Source organism: Mixophyes fleayi, chromosome 11 (genome assembly GCF_038048845.1).
Source record: "Mixophyes fleayi isolate aMixFle1 chromosome 11, aMixFle1.hap1, whole genome shotgun sequence".
Taxonomy (NCBI): domain Eukaryota; kingdom Metazoa; phylum Chordata; class Amphibia; order Anura; family Limnodynastidae; genus Mixophyes; species Mixophyes fleayi.
Genome location: NC_134412.1, coordinates 82,695,763 through 82,708,473, shown reverse-complemented (window position 1 = coordinate 82,708,473; position 12,711 = coordinate 82,695,763). Strand labels below are relative to the sequence as shown.

Below are 12,711 nucleotides of genomic sequence, written 5' to 3'. Positions count from 1 at the left end.
ACTTCTTTGTATAGTCGGTAAAGTCTCACTCACCTATCAACATATAACCGGGTTTCTGCCGTCCTCAAACAGGTACCTCGTTTCTTCTGGTGAAAAGTGAATCTGAAAATAAAAAGAAGGAAAAGAGGAAGAAGGGGAACCCAATGGTGAGGTAAGTATGAAAATATAACTTGAATCACAATTATATGTAGATGGCATCGTACCAAATAATGTAAGACTTTGAAAACTTATCTGAGTAACCCCAGGGTTTTCGGACATCTGCTGTATGGCAGTAACACTCGGCTGAAGGTCTCTTACACTCTTGTGTCCAAGGTTTTAAATTTTATGGCTTTCTCAGCATTATGAGCCATTGGCGGCAAAGTAACACTCTGCAACCAACAACTTTAAAACACGTCAGGTCTCGATTCGTGTAAGTGCGCCTAGATTTAAAGGGAGGCGGATAGGTTTGTACGATGGCCTCATTTGCAGAGGAGCAGCCGTAGTTCGCTAAGGCAGAGGGGAGGTCTTGGGTGACGAGAAGCCATTCCTAGTGCAGTATGGCGCAATTGCACCAATACTCCCCGATTTGCTGAGCAAGCCAGAAATGTAATTTTATGGAGCGAGATTATTAAGATGAGATAGTGTGGAAATGCATTTTCAGGATCTTTCTGTGCGGGGGGCACAAGAAGGATATTTCTGCTCTGCACTAGGACTTGTTTCTGCTCTGCACTAGGACCAGCTCTGAGTTGGGGGGGGAGATCGAATCTCATCTTATACTTTTAACGGGACCTATTTTGCATCTCTCTGTTGCACTTCGGTAAAGAAGCGCATTTCCATGAACACTCCAAGCTATGTAATTATTAATACACAAAACTGACACTTGTACTATAGATAGTCCCCATGTCCCCACGCTGTGCTGTTAAAAGTAAAAAAAAAAAAATGATAGCCAGAATGACCCACGTCCCAAATCCTTAACCATAGACAGGGAAGAAGTGAGCACCTTATTGTGCACTCGGCGGACCATCAAAAGTGCAGCCTTGGGGGTATATTTACTAAACTGCGGGTTTGAAAAAGTGGAGATGTTGCCTATAGCAACCAATCAGATTCCAGCTGTCATTTAGTAGAATGCAATAAATAAATGACAGCTAGAATCTGATTGGTTGCTATAGGCAACATCTCCACTTTTTCAATCCCCCAGTTTAGTAATTCTAGCCCTTGGTGTTTTGAAGGGCGGAACAGGTGCATTTTTTAAATGACCTCCACCATATCCTAAGGAGTGATGGTTTTTAAGCACAGTATTTCAGAAATGACAGGCGTATGTCTAATGCAGTTTTTACTAGCTGTGATACAGTATTACATGAATAGTTTGAGAAGCAGATAACAGTATCAGGCTGTGCGTTGTACAACACGTCGCCCGTGTCTCTGGACATCAGTCCCAAAACACCTCTCACTGGGGTCATTTATGAACTGGGAAATAGGCAGCTGTGCAAGAGAACCTTGTGTACCTCATATATAATCGTAACATATACATTCAAATAATGCAAACAATTCAAATGAAATAAATAAAATGGTAACACTATGTTTTATATATTACACTGTGCACAATATGGGCTTCCAGTTACAGATTCTGCAAAAAAAAAAAAGAAAAAAAAGTCATGGCTAAAAAAGAATAAAGCATTTTCTTTCCTGTGGGCACAAGCCCCTGACTTTTAAATTGTCACTGACAAGTGCTTAAGCCCGAAGAATTTTTTTTTTTAAAATAATAATTAAAAAAGAGTTTTAAATACATTCTCCATTAATGGGTTACTCAAGGTGAACTGCTTGCACTGCCGTTAATCCCATCGCTGACACCACATAGAAAGCTGTACGTCACATTCCTTTCTCCTCTGGTGCACTGTCAACATCACCTCAACTGACTATCGTAGGTCTCGGCTGAACATGTTCCCTGTATGGCATAGTACATGTTCTCATTTTAAGACTGCAGGGCCAACAAAATAATGCTCCACCTCTCTTGTAGGGTCGATATAATATTGTATTGTAAGGCTACTTATTGCAAAGCATATCACGGCCAGCTTGGTTAGAAAGTTAGCAATTATGGTGCATTACTCTGAGGTGAAGAGGAGAGGAGCAGATTTGTGGTAACATTTTACTCAAATTGGGCTTTCAAGTCCATTTTGCGGTGTTCCACCGCTACACTCGTTGTGTTTCGGCAATTCCGCACAATGTCATCCTTTAGGATGTAAGCTCTCATGAGCAGGGCCCTTATTACTTGTATTCTCCTTCTAATATTCCAACAGCCTCTGTACCTCTTGGCCTGCTTCCTTAGCCCTGTTCTCTTAAGCTTTGGCCTAAATCTTACTGATTACTACCATCACTCTCACTCATTGTCCCAGAAATATTTTGATCTGCATTACCATGTTACCTGTGTTTCATTTTTATTCATTCAGTATGTCTGATCTTTATATGTTGTTCTTTATGTATTATGTTGTGTCATGGATCACTGCTTACTGTATATGTCATGTACAGTGCTGCAGACCCTTTGTGGCGCCTTATAAATAAAAAACAATAATAATAATAATAATACTATTTGTATATTTGCATTCTGCTGATTTTATAGAGCTGTGGTGATGACAGTCAATTTATTTTGGTCTGTGGTGTAACTGGGGGTAGCCCTGGGCACCTATAAGATCAAATTTCACCTGAAACACGCTAAAATTCACTGTCAAACGTTAATATTTCACCGAACAGCCTTGAGAATTTAGCGTATATCTACTCCCAACAGTCCCTACTTTTTTTTGTGATTGCCCCATGTGTGGGTCTAATGTTTAGATCTACATGGCTAAATTCCTGTCAGAGTTACTTTTTTTTGACTCCTAGCGGTATATTGATCAAACTGGGTAAAAAGGTGGAGATGTTGCCTATAGCAACCAATCAGATTCTAGTTATCATTTTGCAGAATGTACTAAATAAATGATAACTAGAATCTGATTGGTTGCTACAGGCAACATCTCCACTTTTTCAAACCCGCAGCTTGATAAATTTCCTCCTAGCTAGATTTATAAATGCAACAATCCTGTATATATAATGTTAGAAAGCCTGCTTGTCAATGAACACATTGTAAAATATCTCCCTCTAACAGACTCCTTTGAAATAGTCTGAGGGATGTAACATAAATACATTCAATGCAATTGCCAGTTTTCAGATCTCTTGTTAGAAATGTACATTTACCTCACAGCACTGCAGATTCTGCAGCTCAAGATGTAAATTCAATCAGTCTGCAATATTTACTCTCTTTCCTAAAACATAGCAGACCCCCAATGACTCTGACAATCTGGAATTAAAGAAAGAAAAAAAAAAGTTTGCTGTGACTCTATCTGTATTATTGATGCATGTAAATGTATTCAGGAAGTAGATGGTGTGAGGACCCCCACACATAACCCTGGCCCATCTGCATTAGTCATAGAGCCAGCTCTTGTTTTACAGAGACATAATGATGTGAGAGGGTTTAGGCTGCTGCTGCTGAGTGGGAAGAAATGTCCCCCCGCGGCCTCCGTCCTTCCAGCTTTGGTACATTGGTGCAGATCAGCTGTGTGGGAGCCGGTGGGAGGAGGAGAGGAAGCGCTGTCCGCCCAGCAGCCAGAGCCCAAGGAGGGAGGCTGAGCAGGGACTGATCCTGGCTGGGGGAGCCCTACACCCAACAGGTAACAGGGGGTGGGTGGAGGGCATTGTGCCACCCCGGTGCTGGGTCCCTGCAGTGCCCTGTGATTGCAGAGGGGGAGCACCCAGTGCCTATTGTCCTGATAGGCAATCACTGCAGCCTCTGCTGCAAATCTCATACGCTGGATGGGTAGAGCAGAGCATGTTCCAGCTGGGTTTGCAATGCTCCATATTTTGCATTTTTCCTCCAGCTCTGTCTAATCCTCATTCCAGCTCTATATGAGCTGCATGAAGCCAACCCCCCTCCCCTTTATTTAATAAAGCAGAGAGGGTCTTGGCCAACTCCAAAGGGTTAATCACCTATCTCCTCATTGCTTTGGGCTGTCTCTTTTGGGCAGGACCAACCACTGGCATTTTATTGGTAAATGAAAAGTGATTTATTGGTCATTTATGTCCACACTTCGCCTGCTACATTGTTGACAGTGTGTGGTACGCATCAAGAGAAAACTCAATGCTGTTCTGCTGCCATGCCCAGTTCATTCTGCATCAGCAATTGCTGCATTGCCTTTTAGTTCCATCTCCTACTACTAGTGTATCCTTCAGTAACATTGCTGTATGGCAGTGGGTTGTTTGGAATCATTGCATGTATCAGGCTGCTTGTTGGCTAATGTATAATGTCTCTGTAGCCCTGTTCGGCTCCATATTTCTCCTGTTACAAGCTATTATTCTCCTGTGTGATGCTTGTCTGTCACTCACAGATAACACTTTTAGTTTACAAAAGCCCCTGTACAGATTACAGATCACATTGCATTCTTTTCTCTGTGCATAAGATACTTTTTCCACACATCACTCAATAGTCTATCAACTTGCTTCGCTTCCTTGGTACCTATCATTTTCCCTGACCTAATACTGAAAATTAATTTTAACATTTGTAATCCTAGTAACTTTTTATTTTGATTTAAATTCATTTTTTTGTGCTATTGACAGATCAGGGTTAAAAAAAAGTCGTACTCTAGTCTGTCAGAATAAAACCCATTCATTTGTAGATATTAATTTTTAAAATGTGGTGTTTTTTGTTTTTTGTTTTGTTTCAAAGAATAACAAACGATTTGTAAATAATTAATTGGTTTTTTTTCCGTTACGTCACAATTTGCTATTGATGCTATGGTGTTTGCTATTAAGGTGGTCTGATTTATTTTTTTTTTGTTCATTAATTCAGCATATCATCAATTCATCTAGGGCATTTGTGTTACATTGTATCCTGTCAGATTCTATATGGTTTTGTTTTTTGTGTGAATTTTATCTTAGTTCTAATCATTTTCAACTCTCAATGTTTATTACACTTTCAAACTGGCAAACAAATTCCAGTTATAAAGTATTGAAGCACATGAAGCATTCATAGGGTTATATCTATTCATTGGAGGTAAGCCATAATTCCTGCAAAAACTGGATTTAGGGTTCTCCCTTTTTATTAAAGCCAGCCAGCCAGTAAAGGCTACCAACGACTGGTAGTGTCAGAATGGCTTTAGCTGGCAGTGCCCACAGGAAAAAATGCTTATTATATAAAGATTTTATTTTTAATTATAGAATCTTTAACTGGAATCCCAAGTTTGGGGTTCCAGTGCGCTGGACCAAGCTGGAGGACCCCAGAACTGGCTTGGCAAGCACAGTATCTTAGGAGAACTGAGCATCTCTCGCCTGCGCCCGGTGATATTTTCTTAATAAATTGCCCATTAAAGATTTTCTATCACTGCCATACGCAACGATGAAAAAAAATCTTGCTATTGTAGAGGTCGTAATAAATAGACCCCACAGTATGGACTTTATATGAAAGAAAATATTTGAAACTGCATGTCATTTGTTAACACTGTTTACTCCTCAGGGTATTATCACACAAGCCCTTCTCAATTCACGTTTAAAGCACAGCATATAATTAAATACACACACGCGCTTTAAACACCCGAGCATTTTTTTTAAGCAGCATTTTGGACAAGTGTCGAAAAACGCTGTACAAAAAAGTTCTCCAATTTAAACGCATTATAGGTGAGCAGGTCCTGTCGCAACTTATAAAAAAAGCTTAAAAACGCTGTGCTGATCAGCTGAGATAAAAGTACTATAAAAGTAAGGCACCAGTGCTTCTGAAACTGGGAAAAAGCCAGGGTGAAAAGCACCCATGTGACACCATTCTAAGCTTGTTGGTGTCCCTGTTGCTATTACTGTGTATGGAAAGATTTATCCTTGTATGCAGAGACAGCACACAATGATTGTTGCTTATGTTTTGCAGGAATGTAAGTGTAATTTGTAGGGCATTTCATTTATTTATTTTATATTATTTACCTTTCTTGATATGGAAGTGCGTTCTGCTTTTCTAAGCAGAAACTGCTATCTTCACTCTTTATATTTACTTTTTCAGTTGCTATCATCTCCATCACTATTTATTTATATAGCGCCACTAATTCCGCAGCGTTGTACAGGGAACTCTCTCACATCAGTCCCTGCCCCATTGGAGCTTACAATCTAAATCCCCGAACACACACACAGACCAAGAGAGACTAAGGAAAATGTAATAGCAGCCAATTAACCTACCAGTATGTTTTCGGAGTGTGGGAGGAAACCAAAGCACCTGGAGGAAACCCACGCAAACACGGTGAGAACATGCAAACTCCACACAGATGGGGCCATGGTCAGGAATTGAACTCATGACCCCAGTGCTGTAAGGCAGAAGTGCTAACCACTGAGCCACCGTGGCTGCTATGAACCAAATTCACCCCTGGATTGTGTTTAATCTGACTAGGCTACTGTCTGAGGCAGCTGTTGGTCGTCAGTGAATCATTGCGCAAGAAACTCCCACTCCAGCTATAGTGCTGACGATAATTGTATGAGGGTCTATGTCTATTTTATGTATTCTATAGGTCCACTGTAAAATAAATTGTAAATTGAGTTTGTCCTTTTAAAGATCTTTAGGGACATTCTAGACCAGTTACGTCTATTAAAGCCTTTATGATTCAGTCTAGTTTCCCACAATAGTAGAACATCTGAACGTGAATTAATCATACATAAACACGCTATTTATGGTTGGTTTCATCACCGTAGGAACACTGGCTAGTTTTCAAGAGAGTTCTGCAAATCCCTAAAGAAAAGCGGAAATGAAGTTATCTAATAAAGCAGAATGTTTGTTTAAAAGAGTTCCTTTTTTGCAAGCTAAAAGTACACACACACACACACACACAGACACACAGACACACACACACACACACACACACACCAGTTTGTTTTTCTTCAGACTACTATTACTGATTTGATTCTGGACTACCATGGCAACCACAGTCACATGATGTAGTGAGCAGAGAGGCTGCAGAACACCCCTCTGAGCTCTGTCTGCACTGTGACTCCCCCCTCCTTCACATGACATATTGAGAGCTGTGAACCTGTGTCTGTGTTGCAGACTGACTGCGCCTGTGTCTAGCAGCCATTTATGTTTGCTAGAGAGCTTTTGAAAAGGACACCCTCATTTGTAGGAGGATAGCTAAGGAATATGCATGCTTAGAAGGGTCTTGCTCCTAAAAATAATAATTGGCGGGCCAGCATGGCATGGTCTGTGGGGATACAAAATGTTTAGTTGTCTGCTGGGAGGGCTGGGGCGGATCAAAGTGTTCCCTGCTGAGATACGGATTAGATGCACAAGTACGCCTACTTTTGCACCCACAAGCAACAATAAGAATTGCACTTCAAGCAACATAATGCAAATTTTCATACACACCAAACGGACACGTGTAATAAAGACAGCCTTGATGTCCCCTCACTCTTAGATATATTTAAGACATAAATTATACCTCCCAGCATGAAAGTCCCCTGCAGTGGGACAGAGGGCGTGATCATGTCATGATGGGGCCCATTCTATCCATTAGATGCCCCCCCCGCCAACGTTCTGACCCGCGGGACAAATGTCCCAGGGGGGGGGGGGGGACTGATTCCTGAAATCGGGACTATCCTGCTGCAATCAGTATGCTTGAGAGGTATGCATATACAAGGCTCATCCGAGCGGTATAGAGAGGGTGGTAGTAAGTTGACTTTTAGGTAAAGTGATGGATCACATATGGTTTTTCCTGGGGCGATCCTGTGGACTGGGAGGTGGGCGTTGACCTGTTAATGCGCTTGCGGGACAAGTAAGTACACTGGCATAAATAATTTAGCCTTTTTGTTTGATAGCTGAAATTTTCAATGTGGAGTTTAGTGATCGTTGAAAGAGTAACTAAAGTCATGAGGATAGATTCACTAAAATGTCTTTAAGAAAAAAAAAAGTGGAGTTATTGCCCATACCAACCAATCAGATTCTAGCTGTAATATTCTAGAATGCACTGGAGAAATGATAACCCAAATCTGATTGGTTACTATTGGCTGCAACACCTCTACTTTTCCTTTTTAGACATTTTATTAAATCTACCCCATAGTGGTTTTCAGAACAACTATTTCCTTTACTAGTTTTTATTTTTCTGTTTACTAGATTCAGCCATGTTTTGCAGAAAATCTTCTGTTATTGGTTTGAGATTAGTACATAAGTTGCCGTTTTAGCAGCTTCACTATATTCTAAAGCAGACCTTTATGCATCTATTTAGAATAAAAAATACTCAAAATTTGTTGAAAATAGTAAAAACATTGTGATGTCGTGGAACCACAAGGCCCAGCATTCCCTACCAGCCAAAGGACAGTGGACACAAGATTATTTACTAATCCTACACTATCCCATCAAGGCAGATGTGTGTCTGACTCCATAGAAATCAGTGTTCTGTATTTTTTATGCATGCAAAACGCAATTTCATCCTTTAACTTCCAATTTGAAGGCGACGTATAGAGTCTTTGTAAATATATCTTAAATGAGAGGGAGAAATTGAAAGGACAAATCTTATTCTATTCTGTTAGTACAGGGGTCAGAGAACTTTTTTACCTTTTACCCCCAAATATATTTAGATACGCCGACGTTACCCCCTTGATTTGAAAGGAAGGAAATCATATATTATTAATTATTGGAATTTTAAAATTTTATTGAATCTATTCTAAATTTCTTTGAAAGCTTTAACTTCAAAACTTCAGGTTTTGGAGAAATGATGTTGCTTCATTTTTGATACGAGATCATAAATATTGGGGCATTTTGATGGCAGAGCAATTTGGAGTCTTCAGCGTCCAATCGATTTCTCTGCTTTGTTTTTATGTTCGTTAGAGTGGAAAATCCTTGTTCGCAAAGGTAGGTTGTTGCAAAAGGCAGCAACTTTTTGACTGCCTCCTCATGTACAATGAATAACTTTGCAGCTATTGACATCCAAAAAATATGACAGATCTGCTTTGTTTTCAAATGCAATACGTGCTTCATTATTGCATCGAAACTCAAGAAGTGCCTCTGCCAACCCTTGAAGCTCTTCTGGTACAACAGCAATTTCATATTTAAAGGGATCTACAATCCAACTGACAGCATGTGAATTGGCAGCATTACCCTCAGGAATTTAATTTTTACCCCATTTGGGGTAATTTACCCCTGTTCCCTGACCACTGTGTTAGTGGGACCTCTCAAATATAGGAGAGTAATATAGGCTATCGGACAGTTCCCTTTGTAGCTGTTTCGTGTCGCTCCTATGTCTGCATGCTTACCTGGAATAATCTGCAAGTGATGGCGGAGTTTAGGAGCATAGTTGAGGAAGAGGAGGAAGTTTGGAAGATATATAGAGGAAGCATTAGACCCTTTATCTAATCAAACAATGACAATGCTCCAGTCCACGTGCTACGTAATTGACAAGATTTTAATATTGTTTCCAAATACACCGACTTAATACATATTAATTTTTAAAAAGCGCAGAAAAAGAATGAATAATAAAAATATTTTTTATTTAGCCTTTTTTCTCCCATTAAGACTCGAACCACTTTACATTTTGCAGCCGGGTGAGGCTGTCATCTTGGGCATGCTCTGGTTTGACGGAACATCCCGATTCGCGGGTTGTAAAAGGAGCTGGGCTTGATGGAAAAATGTGGGTGTGGCTTTATGTAAATTTGCTCATTTGTGGGTGGAGTTTGGATGGGAGGGGGGCAGGGCTAATTGAGTCCTGCCTTGGGGGTTCTAAATGTTGAGAGGTTTGCTGTCCTATGTAATTATTCCCCTCCGTACCTGCCGCATTGGAGCTTACAGTCTAAATGCACATACACACTAGGGTATATTTTTTGTCAGAAGCCGATGTTCCTGTCTGTAGAAATAGTATATACATATATTTCTACGTATCTCCAAGTGAGAGAGATTGAGAAAAAGGGTTAATGTATCTTATCTTATGTAATGTTTACATATAATTCTTATTTTAATAATATCTCATCTCTAGTCATTTGAATAAATGTACATGTGAAAACTGTCATTTTAGAAGATCTGTCTTCAAAGTTGAGACAAAAAAAAAAGTTTGCCCCCTCCCCCCCCTTTATCGTAGGACCCACAATACTACGAATTAGAGATTGTCAGGCTCGGTTCCTCGAGAACCGAACACACCTGAATTTAGTGGATCAGAGAGCTCAGTACTGTTGTGCGCCCTCAGAATTGAAAACGAGGCAAAACGTCATTGTGATGTCGTCGGATCTCGCAAGTTTTGAATTCCTTTTTTAGATCCAACATAGCGAGGGGTAGGAGGGAGGGCGGTCCCCCATTTTTCTTTTCTGCCACTGCTGTGTGCCAATGTGTCCTAGATGTGCTAGGAACGGCCGTGTGTCTGTGTCATTGCTCTGTCGCTTACCATCCAGCCAGGTCGCTGCAGTATTTGTCCCAAAGTGTATGAAAATAATATTGTGATCTGTGAGGTGGTCAAAAATGACTGCAAATGACTTGAAATTAGTGTTATTGAGGTTAATAATAATGTAGGAACAAAAAAAAGAGCAAAAATATGTGATTTTAGCATATTTTAGGATTTTTTTTCTAAAAAATCCAAAACCAAAACATGAAGCTAATCCAGATCCAAAACCACTTCACGGGGGTCAGTGAGCATCTCTAGTATGAATACTTTCTATGATAAGCTTGTGACCTTCACAAACTGCGTGTTCCTGGAGTAAGTTAAACGTAAGCTTTTCATTTTGCTTTAAGGCAGATATTCAAATATTGGCTTCAGATATAAGCAAGTAGGAGAGGTGCATTTCTTGTTGTGTCTTGTGTCACGTCTTCCTGTGTATCACTGTTGTAGGGTGTTAACCTGATGGGATGATCACCGTCAATAATTCCCCATGCTAGAAATCGGTGGTTTTTTTTTTACATTTCTTTGTGGTTAGTCTTGTACACATTTTGACATTTAAACCCCACCCATGACAGAGATGGTAATCCTGGCTGGTTACGCTTAGTGTATAAAATAGATGTATAATACAGAACAAACTAAGGGAGGAGGTCATAGGTTGTAACACCTGTGAATAATTCCTTTTCATTTGCCTGATTCATTTTCAAATGCAACCTCCGTGCAAGTTGCATTTTTTTAAAATGAGCACGGAACTTAAACATACGTGCGCTCGTATACAAATCTCAAGCTAAAACTTACTGGCATTAAGCCTAAATGAAGTCAAGTAGAGTATTTTACACAAGGATGACGTGAAAAACGACTTTATTTCACCCAGATGACTGTAAACCATAAAACAAATATGTTTGCTTTGTACATTATTGTGCTATAAACTGTTTATATGTTGACTGTGAGGTGATCCCATGCCTCTGACATTGGCTGTGCAAACCACTTTTCCAGGTTATACACATATGTCTTCCGCAGATTCCTTAGGAGAGAGATCCCAAATATATGTCACAGTTTCTGCTGTTCAAATATACCCCTCTAATAAATCCAATGTTAGCGCCGTCTCCTTCTCAATTCACTCAGGAAGTTACACATTTCATCCCTTCAAGATTCCTTAATTTGAGATGGTCTTAGTTTTAGGCATACTTGCCAACTTTTCCTTGTTGGCTTCCGGGAGATCCCAGGGGAGGTGGGCTTGCGGGGACGGGGCTTGAACGAAGCGCATCATTTGCCTCATTAAGCCCCCCCCGCCACTTATCTATTGTGGGGGCGAGAACCGGGAGGTTGCCCAGAGATGCGGCAGTCTCCTGGACAGTCCGGGAGAGTAGACAACTGTGCGTTAAAGAAAAGCAGCTAATGAATCTCTAGAGACTGAAGTGTCTTTTACATTTCTGTCTCCATTACTGAAGTCATGTTGTCTTACCTGTCAGTCTTTGATTAAATCTTGGTCTCCATGAAAATGGCCACCTCCATAGGCATCAATACATGGACCTAGGACACAATTTCTGAAGTGTGTCATCATGCCACAGATGCCGAAGCTAAACACGTCTTGTACTGGCTCAGCATCAGGGAGAATGCCAGACTCTTCAGGGAGTGAGGGACATCACCCCTATTTCAGGGAGTCTCCCTGACATTCAGTATGGTTTTAGGGTGTCCCATCCATAATGTCACACGCTTTCAAGAGGCGCTCAAATTCCCTTCTCCTTTCCTCTGATACATGCTGTTGTTGTAACGTTGTATTACGTAAAGTTTTACACAAAATATTGTATTTCTTAAATGCCCAATACTATATTACTATTGATATTGTAAATGACACCTTTTTTTGACAGTGTTCATATCCCACTGAAGTCATTATTACGCCTGGTAAAAGGCTGTGATCTAATGTTTAGGAATAACATTGAACCCTCTGTTTGGTATTTACACGTTTCCCTAATCTCTTCTTCAGATGTGAGAAAGCTTTTGATGATGTTGTGAATTACCATTACCTCATTAGAACTGCTAACAGGCGTTTTACCGCTGTCTGTAAATCGGATTGAGAGGGTTCTTGTGTAAACCAAGTCATGCGAAAATAAGTCCAGGCTTAGAATAGGAAAGAAACTTTCATAAGTGAGCTGTGGTTTACTTTACTTCGTGTTTGTTTCACATTTTCCCTTATACATTGAGAAGTTTTTTGCTGCCTGTATAGTGTTTTTTTTACTCGTTGTTTTGTTGAGTATTTAACTCTTACCAGATCTGGATTAAAGACCAACTAAATCTGAAATTCACCTGAAATACTTTTATTTAA

The 12,711-nt window shown here is 40.2% G+C and overlaps 2 protein-coding genes across 3 annotated transcripts in view; one reads left to right on the top strand and one right to left on the bottom strand.

The window, feature by feature from the left end:
* The window catches only part of CCDC27 (coiled-coil domain containing 27), a 63,066-nt gene extending 51,131 nt beyond the window's left edge, over positions 1-11,935 (bottom strand). The window contains exons 1-2 of one of the 2 annotated variants that reach the window (XM_075189982.1): positions 11,851-11,935; positions 34-102 (exon numbers count right to left, since the gene is read on the bottom strand). The gene's annotated coding sequence lies outside the window, so the exon portion shown is untranslated. Of the gene's footprint in view, positions 1-33; positions 103-3,207; positions 3,582-11,850 lie in introns of those variants that run through there. The other variant, XM_075189985.1, reaches the window with a different exon arrangement.
* Positions 3,547-12,711, top strand: part of LOC142106928 (uncharacterized) — a 70,733-nt gene continuing 61,568 nt past the window's right edge. The window contains exon 1 of the mRNA XM_075189980.1: positions 3,547-3,680. The gene's annotated coding sequence lies outside the window, so the exon portion shown is untranslated. The remainder of the gene's footprint in view (positions 3,681-12,711) is intronic.